General features: G+C 34.1%; 1 pseudogene; it reads left to right on the top strand.

The window, feature by feature from the left end:
* Window positions 1-7,390: 7,390 nt before the first annotated feature.
* On the top strand, window positions 7,391-8,175 carry LOC149260714 (uncharacterized; annotated as a pseudogene).
* Window positions 8,176-8,820: the final 645 nt, after the last annotated feature.

The raw sequence follows: 8,820 nt of genomic DNA on the forward strand, positions 1-8,820 counted from the left end.
TTAACTACCTGCTTTGAGTTAGGGTGGTAAGGGGGTCTGTTACATAGACCAACTAACCTGTGTAACTATGTTGAATGTGAGCTGACTACACTATGTGGTTTTAGCCTTATTAATTCACTTTCAAGTTGCCTAATGTTTCTTTGGTTGGTGGTCTTCAATCATATGTATTAGTTGTCTTATGTGTTTAGGAGTTTTGGGCAACTCCATATTATAAGCATGTTTTCAAGAACATCTCTTAAGTAGTTTAGCTTATATGTGGTGTGAGTGGACTTGCTCAATCTTTGAAAGAATTACTAATATATTTGTATGTTTATGATGCATTCCCATTGGTAGGATCTAATAGCTAGGTGGGACTCATGGACCTTTTTGTTTGTTGTGAGTTACATGAATTGCAGAGTTAGATACATGAATGTGCATGGTTTCTTGAAGTCCCACAATTCATATGTTATAGTATTTGATTCTAAGGTTAATGGATATGCTCATGAATATTTATGGGCATATGATATGTTTATGATATGTTCGCATTTAAACCTATTATGGTCTATACTTTGGTCATTTGAGGTGCTACAAATGGCATGGATATTAGTCTTGTTGAAGGTTATAACCTTTCTCTTGTGAGGAGGAATTAATTAGGCATTATAGCTCATCTATGTTGTATATAGAAACTCAGAGGAGGCATGCTCTAATAGATTGCCTGAAGAAATTTGTTTGTTAGAGCTTTGGATCAATCCTGTTTATGATCTTGTTATGATTGGTTTGTGGGAAACAATTACCTTATTTTGAGTATGACAGTGTCCTTTAGAAATATATATCTTTAGATATAGACTATGTCCTTGAATGTTTAGTGATTTAGGTAATGCCTTGTTTGAATTATTTCTGAAAGAATTCCTAAAACTGTTTAGCTCTTAGAAGTGTAGTAGATAATCTACATATGTATTTAGGACAATATTGGTTCCTGGTAAAACCCTATATCTAGGTTGGATATCTTTTTAATGTCCCAACATTAATCTATATCCATGATGTGGAGAGTTGGACGTATAATGATCTAGTGGATGCAAGGATGACCATAGATTTGTCATCCTTGATCTGTTGTATCAAGGGTGTTGAGGCTTTGTGAGTGAAGCATTGCCTAGGAGGACATCTGGTCAGCACTTTGTGTTTATGTCCAGGTCCTGAAGTTGGAAACGTGGTGTCGATTATAGAGCTTTGTCTTGGATACACACCTAGATCTTTGGGTTTTTGGTTAGCAAGTAAGCCTGATGGTACCTAGAGGGGTTGAAAGCTTGAGTCAACCCTATTCCCACTTGGATAGATTTCCCTGGTCGAGAATTTATTCTATGGCATTGTGGTGCCTAAATTGTTGAGAGACCAATGGATAGATTACCCTAGTCAGGAATCTATTGTATGGCCTTGTGGTTCCTAAAGTTATTCATTATTCATATAGCTTGAGATCTTCTATTGTACATGTATATGATGAATACCTCCCTAGTTAAGAGGGAGTGTTGGAAAATGTAACTAGGTCCAGTCTTCATTTAATGTATTTGAGTCATCTTGTAATGTAATTGTCAAAAGAATAAAGAAAATGATTTTTATTATTATTATTGTGACTTATTAAAGCATGGGTTTCATTCTTGGGTCACCATGTTTTAAGTCAAAGTCCCCATTTATAACTTCTAGGATTTCTTCTGAGTCAATAGAGTCATTGTACTCTTAAAGAGACCCTTCTTGGGCTTTTGAATCATGTAAAAAGGTTAAGTATTGAGACAAATATGATTTATGTATCCTCCACACCAAGTCGGTCTAGAAGAGATCAAGTCAGCCTAAGAACCCTAATTCGACCTCACATGGAGCCTATAAATACAAGCACATAAAATTCATTTGGAACATACTCTCTCACAAGAAGTTTGATATCTCTTGTAGTTGGGAAAAGTGTGAAGTTTGTTGTCAGGAAGCAAAAGGAAGTGCGAGTTTGGTGGAGTCTAAGGAGAAGAATAAAATCGAAATTTTGGTGCCTCTCTCTCTCTGTTTCGTGCCCTAGATTAGGAGATAGAAGAACTCCAAGTTTCACTGTTGTCAGAAGTTGCCTATTTCCGAAATTTTTTGCCTAGTCGAAGTTTCTAGAAAGGGATTGAAGATCTCAAAGGCTGACTTGGTGTGGAGGGAAGGTGTCTCAAAGAATACTATCGAAAGGAAGAATTTCTTGACTAGGTTTTCCCCTCGAGGGGGTTTTTCCCTAGCATAGTGCCTACATCTGGTGTCTATTGTTTAATGTATTGTTGCTTTGGTAGTTTCTTGATGAACTAAAAGAAAGAAGATATAAAGAAACATAATAACAAGAAACATCACAAGTAATTATCAAGAATAAGAAAATATTTTTGCCTATCTGGTCTTCTAACAAAGAGGTCCATACAATGATACCAATGAAAAAAATCAACTTGAATGATATAACCAAAACACCAAAGCATGATATCTCAGCATCTTTATTAAGAATTGCAGAAGAATTGATGAAGTCTCTACACATTGTGGAACACTATTTTAAAAAGTGAAAGCATACATGAAAACTATGATTGGTAGGACTTTAGTTGTCTTTTGGTTATTCTTTAGTAGCCTCATCCATCTCACATTAAAATGACCCATTCATGCTATGTCCTTTGAGTATCTATAAGTACCTTATGCGTATAAGACATTATGTATGTAATCAAAGTCACTCTGAAAGGTATCACCCTATGCCTTTAAGGGGTTTTCTGAAGCCACTCCCCCATCTACCAATTTTAAAAGCAATGTCCATAATCTAAACCTAAAATGGTAGGAAACATGGGACTAGAGCCTTCAATGTAAAACAGGTTTAAGAGCTTAACCCGTTGAGGCTATGGACGCCTTCTGGCAATGGGTACTGACCTGTGATACCACTAGAAAAACCCATCAAGGCTATGGACACTCAAGGAAATGGGGCATTCTTCTAAAGAAGTGTCAACCAAACCAAGGCTTTTTTTCTAGACGTATGATGGTTACTCTATAGTGTTACAATAAAAATGAAGCATGTGTGGATGAAGTCAAGGATAAAAACAAACTTCATAAATTTGCTACTAAATAATGGCCTTAAGGTAACCTTGAGACCTCTATCACAATTCTTTCATACTATATCTAAGATTTAGGTGTCTTAGAAATGGGACCTATGATCACGGAGAATTAATAAAATTCAACTGCAAAGATTATCTATAATACTTGGTTAACCATAAGACTTTGGGATTTGGTTAGTAATAACTAATTTTTCATTGTTTCGTCATTTTTTGTGATCATAAAAAATCCTCCTACCTACAAAGAAGGAGAGCCCCTTAAATTTATAAAAGGTTAGTTTTTCTTGAGCATAAAACTGTTCATGATTGATGAAATCATATGTAATAAGTGATTTGGAATTTCTTTTATGCTTGGTGTTAGTTTAGCATCATTTTAATAAATCTGAGATGAAATATTTTTGTGTAGTATTCATCTCATTAGTTCCATTTTTTTTTTTCAGGTTCTTTTGTACTAGAGCCATCTCAGCGTCCCTCCTCACTTCTTCGGTACCTCACCTTGTTTGCATAAGGACATGCAAAACCTCAGGCATTGGAAAATGGTTGTTGGGACCTTTGTAGCATATTAAGTTCATTCTCTTCAACTTCATTCAACATATCATATTGGCACTCATAAACTCCAGCTCTTAGAGATCATTCGGGACTCTCAACCTTACTATGCCTCACCTTCAACTCCATACAACTTCCATTACTGCTATAGTACAAATCAAAGTTTGAAAGATATACTTGAGGTAAAACATGTTTAAAGGATCTTTAGCTCATTAAAATTTAAGGAATCTTGATGATTAACCACTTCCTATTTCTTCACCTTTCTTAAATCACCATTTCCAAATCCATTAATGCATATTCTAGTTTCCAAGTCCATATTTATTTAGCCATTATCTCCATTGCCACATTATATCATCCATCATTCCTTTCTAGTCCATATTTTGTTTGCATGAGGGCATGAAAATTCTTAGGGATGGGAGAATATTGGGCCCTAGATATGCTATCATATTTTCTACCAACCCTTTCATTCACAAGCCATATTCATACCCTTACAACACATTCCGTAACTATTATATTACCAATTTTCACTAAATGCATTCATTTTACCTTATGTTTAATTATTGATTATTTCTTGTATTTTTAATGATTAAACGAGTTTTTAATATGGTTTTATCAATGATGGTTTACTAATGTTGTTATGTGGCCAAAGAACATGTTCCACTACAAAAACAAAATATCTCTGTATCAGTTCAGTAGTTCGGTACTTAATTTTGCACTTGCACAAATGGAGGGAAAAAAAAAGTCAATATTACAAAATATGATTTTCTTTCTCAAATAATGGTAAATTAGGTGCTACATAGGCTTAATATGTTGGTACATACCTTGGAATATACCCATCTCACACATGTGAGATCCTAGCGCATGATTTAAGCTACAGCCAAAAATAGGTAACAGTTATGAAACTGCCATGTTTTGCCTTGATTTATGTGCATATGTTGGTGAATATCAAGAATATGGAAAATGAGTTTTTGAAAAACATATAAATTTACATGGATCTCAAACCGTTTCCTAAAATTCAATACGATTACAAAGTTACAACAGGTTCTTCAAAGCAGTTTTGTACAAAATTTCTATAAAACCTAGATTGACAAAAGTATCTAAACAGTCATCTTTGGGCGCGATTTTTGAGCCCATGGAAGTGAATCAGAAAATTCCAAGAGATTTTTTTGTTTATAATATGACAAATTAGGCTCCATTTAAATATATCCTCAAAATACATCATGGTCAAGAAGATATGGTTGGTTCTTTAACACCAATTTGTATAAAATTACAAAAAAATCAGATTTTGTATAAAGTTGTAAATTCATTTTCTGAGTTTAGGGGATTGGATATTATCCTTCCTCAATGGATTTTATGTATAAATAAAGTCTCAAAGGGCAAAGAGGAGGAGGAGAGGATGCAAAGAGGAATTTTATCATCATTTTAAGTTGATCTTTTACAATAGATTTGAACTTGTGTTTCTAAGGTGAAGTTGATATTCTTGTAATGAAGATTTAATTGTGGAGGCTATGTGCGTTATTCTGATCTAAGTTAGTTTCCAAGCACGTTTCTAGGGTGAGAAGGGCCCCTCGACTCAAGTAATGTCCTAGATTTTATTCATAGAGTAGAATATTAGTCATATTCAATTTCTTTCCATGCATTTTGTTTGTTATTTAGATTTATAAATCTCAATTTAGATTAGACTTCATTTCATATCTGTTAGTATATTAATTTCAACATAATTAGATTCAAATTGATTTCTCAAGCTTAAGAGTCAAACAAATTTAAAATTGGTATCTTAACACGTTTTGGTATTTAGAATTTTAATCTACAGAATTTTCGTACTTAATTTGGTACTTATTCAGAATTTCAATTGCCAGACTTTCTATACTTAATTCGGTACTAGGTTTTGTACAAGAACGGGTTATTAAAATATATGTAGTTTGTAGTTTAGGATTCTTTAATTGATTTGAGCTTGGCAGCTACTTGGTAAAATATTCCTACAGTGAATAAGAACCTACAATATATCTCTAAGCCTGCTTAGCATTTATTTTTGATATTTTGTTAATGCATTTCTTATAGTATATTGTCTTATTTTCTTTATTTTCCTCATACACTTTTTCTTATAGTTATTGGCATTTACTTTTCTGCAATTTATTTTTCTGCAACATGTTTAATGGGTTTTCATCACTAGAGGATTATAACCACTGAAGTCTCAAGACCTAATAAGCTACATAAATAAAACCACATGAACATTGTATGTCAGTAATTATGAAAATTTGTTTTTTGAAACCCGATAAGTATTACAGTCCCATAATCCAGTGACAAGTTACAATCCTTAGTGGTTAATTCTTTCGAGTATTAATTGTTAGCATATGTTAGAATAGGCTCTAATCATGCATTACATGTGCTTGCATCTCTAATTCTTACGATCCTAGATTTGATAATTAAATATTGGAATTTGAATACATATAATTCCACCAACAAATATCATGATAAAATTACTTAAAATGGGACACCAAACTGTAATTGCATAATTGTGCTTATTAGATGTTGAAACATTTATATCCTCTGCTCTAGTGGATATCCAAAAAATTATATATAATAATTCCAATGTATTTGAAGAGATACCTAAGAGTCGTCCACTTGCTTGAGATCGTGATTGTTGGGTCTCGAGTGTGACTCGCGGTGAATGCAGGTGAATTTGAGGTTTAATTAGAAAATTAAGTGTAAATGATAGTTAAATGAACATGTGAATAAAATGAAATTGAAATTGCATGCACATGAGATGTGAATTTGTAATGGAGGAAAAAGTTGGTGGGGATTTATTCTAAAATATTCCCATGTCCTCTCATTCAATATATTTTATTGATTTTGACTTTAGGATTGGGCAGTGTGGCATTCGAGTTCGTCTCTTTTTGGAGTTTTGCATACGAGTGTTTTAATGCCTAAAATGAGTTTTGGAGGCAACCCTACCTCCCTTTTTCCATGGTAAGGAGGGGCTAGCTATTATGTAAGTTTTGTTTATGTTAATGAAAGAGAATTTGGAATCCAATTACCATCTTTTCATTTGCAATAGTTTGTGTAGTTTAGTTTGTTGTTTGTATATTTTTTTCTAGGTTATATTTATATATTTATTTTTTCTTTTCATTGGCTCTCTTGGCCAGAGTCTCAACAAGTGACTAGCCAGGAATAGCTTGGTTCTCGTCTCCAGTCGGGTGGTAGTAGTCGTGGAGAGAAGACAAGTGGACGACATTGTGGTAAGACAGAGGTTATAGGCTTGGCCAGCCTGTAGCTTTTCTTCCTAAAATCTTTAACTTCTTGGCTAGGAATTTTATCGATTCATGGTGGTTAACGGAAAGACTTATGGTTGAACTCTTAATGGCATTTGTTTCCCCATTGGTCTAGTGGCTACTTTTGTGCTTCCAAAGTCTTATCCTCATTTGTGGGGCTCTTGTATTTTTTTCCTTATGCAGATAGAGGTTGTTGATATTGTTGTGGTGGTTGTTGAGTCATCCTATTTTTTCTTGAGAGGGTTTTTTAGAAAATTGGGAGTGCATAAAGTGGCCACTAGTTATTGGTGATGGTCGTCCACGTGGTGATGCTCGAGTAAGGGATTGTAGGATTTTGATTTGAAGGCCTCAGATGATCCAGGGATTGTGGGGTTTAATGGATTTTTACTCCCTAAGGGTTGGTCTACGAAAGCAATGACAAGTCTTTACTACATGCTCCCTAAAATCGTTAATGATGACAATAAATGTGTGAAAAGGGTATGTATTAAGTTTCGGATGTTGGGGATTTTTTTGGTTGTTTATGGGAGTTTAGTGAGTGTAAAGGATTCACAAATATACCATTTTATTTGAAAGTTGAAACTTTTTTTAAGTGCTTTATAGTTTGTTGTGAATTCAATCAAATTTATCTCTAATGGGAAAAATTTTATCAATCGTTTATTCACAGAGGGCAAGAAGCAAAATGAAAACAACGAAATTTTTTTCTTAACATCAGAGATTCCCAACTTGTTGAAATGATTGTGGGGGGTCCTTCAAGACACGAAATAGGTGTGAAGGGTGTATCATCTAGTTGTGAAATTGGTGTGAAGAATATTTCAAGCCATGATATGTGTGTGTTTGAACTGTGGAGAATAGTGAAAGATAGTCTTTCAATGTCAATGCTTACTTCTTTATGTGGAAAATTTGGGTTGCCATCTCCACCATCTTTAACTCTGCTTCCCACAGAGATCAAGTTGAATATTTTGGAATTTTTCCCCACCGTGGATGTCACCAAGTTAGGTTGTGAGTGAACATAATTTATATTTTTCTCTATTCATTATGAATTATGGAAGAAGAAATATGCAGATGAGCTTGCCTCTTTTTTTCTAAGGTTGATAGAATTGAATAGGGGGATGCCCAGATGGTCGAATATGGAAATATGCTCTTGTGAGGGATTGGATTTTGAAGAAGAAAATGGAGGCCCCGAGGAGAAACTTCAAGAACATATACCTTCAATGGACTCCTCAAATTCCATTTCCCCTGTACATGCATGTTCCCTTTCTAGGGACGGGTTTTGGAATTAGTGGAGGGGATTATGATCGGTTTCCTACCATCAGTGATTTGGTATTTTATCCAAGTGGTGGTGTGTGTTTGGTCAATTTAGTGTGATCTAAATTGCTATTTATAATGTCAACCCGGGCTTCGTAAACTGACGAAGTGAAGTGTACTGTATGTACTAGATAACCAATTCCTTAGTCTTTTGTCGTTTTTAGCTTTTTTTTAAGTTTGTTTTTTTTTAATTTATCTTTTCCTACTGTGAGATGATGAAAAGGTGATAAAGCAAGTGAAATGTGGATGATTATGGTGATCTCTAAGTGATTTTAAAAACTTAAAAGAAAGAAAGCTTTTTGAAATAAATGCAATAAAATCAATTCTTCAAAAGAAATAAAGACATCAAACAATGAACTATGACATCGGCCCAGTATCTTTGTTGCTAAATGAAAATGAAAGTGAAATCTACACTAAATGAAAAGTAAGAACAACTAATCCACACCATTTTAACTCTTCAACTCAATCTTCCTTGTGAAAACATATCATGAAATGTTAAGCAATGTGAAATCTAAAAGAAGTTAAACTGCATAAAAGAAACTAATCACACTACTTTAACTTTCTTGACCTTCTGCCTTTCAGCTTAATGTACCCTGTGAGAAACAGTCATGAACAAGTCA

This window comes from Pinus tabuliformis, chromosome 6 (genome assembly GCF_031772625.1).
Source record: "Pinus tabuliformis cultivar Carrire ecotype Pingquan chromosome 6, CPIR1, whole genome shotgun sequence".
NCBI lineage: Eukaryota > Viridiplantae > Streptophyta > Pinopsida > Pinales > Pinaceae > Pinus > Pinus tabuliformis.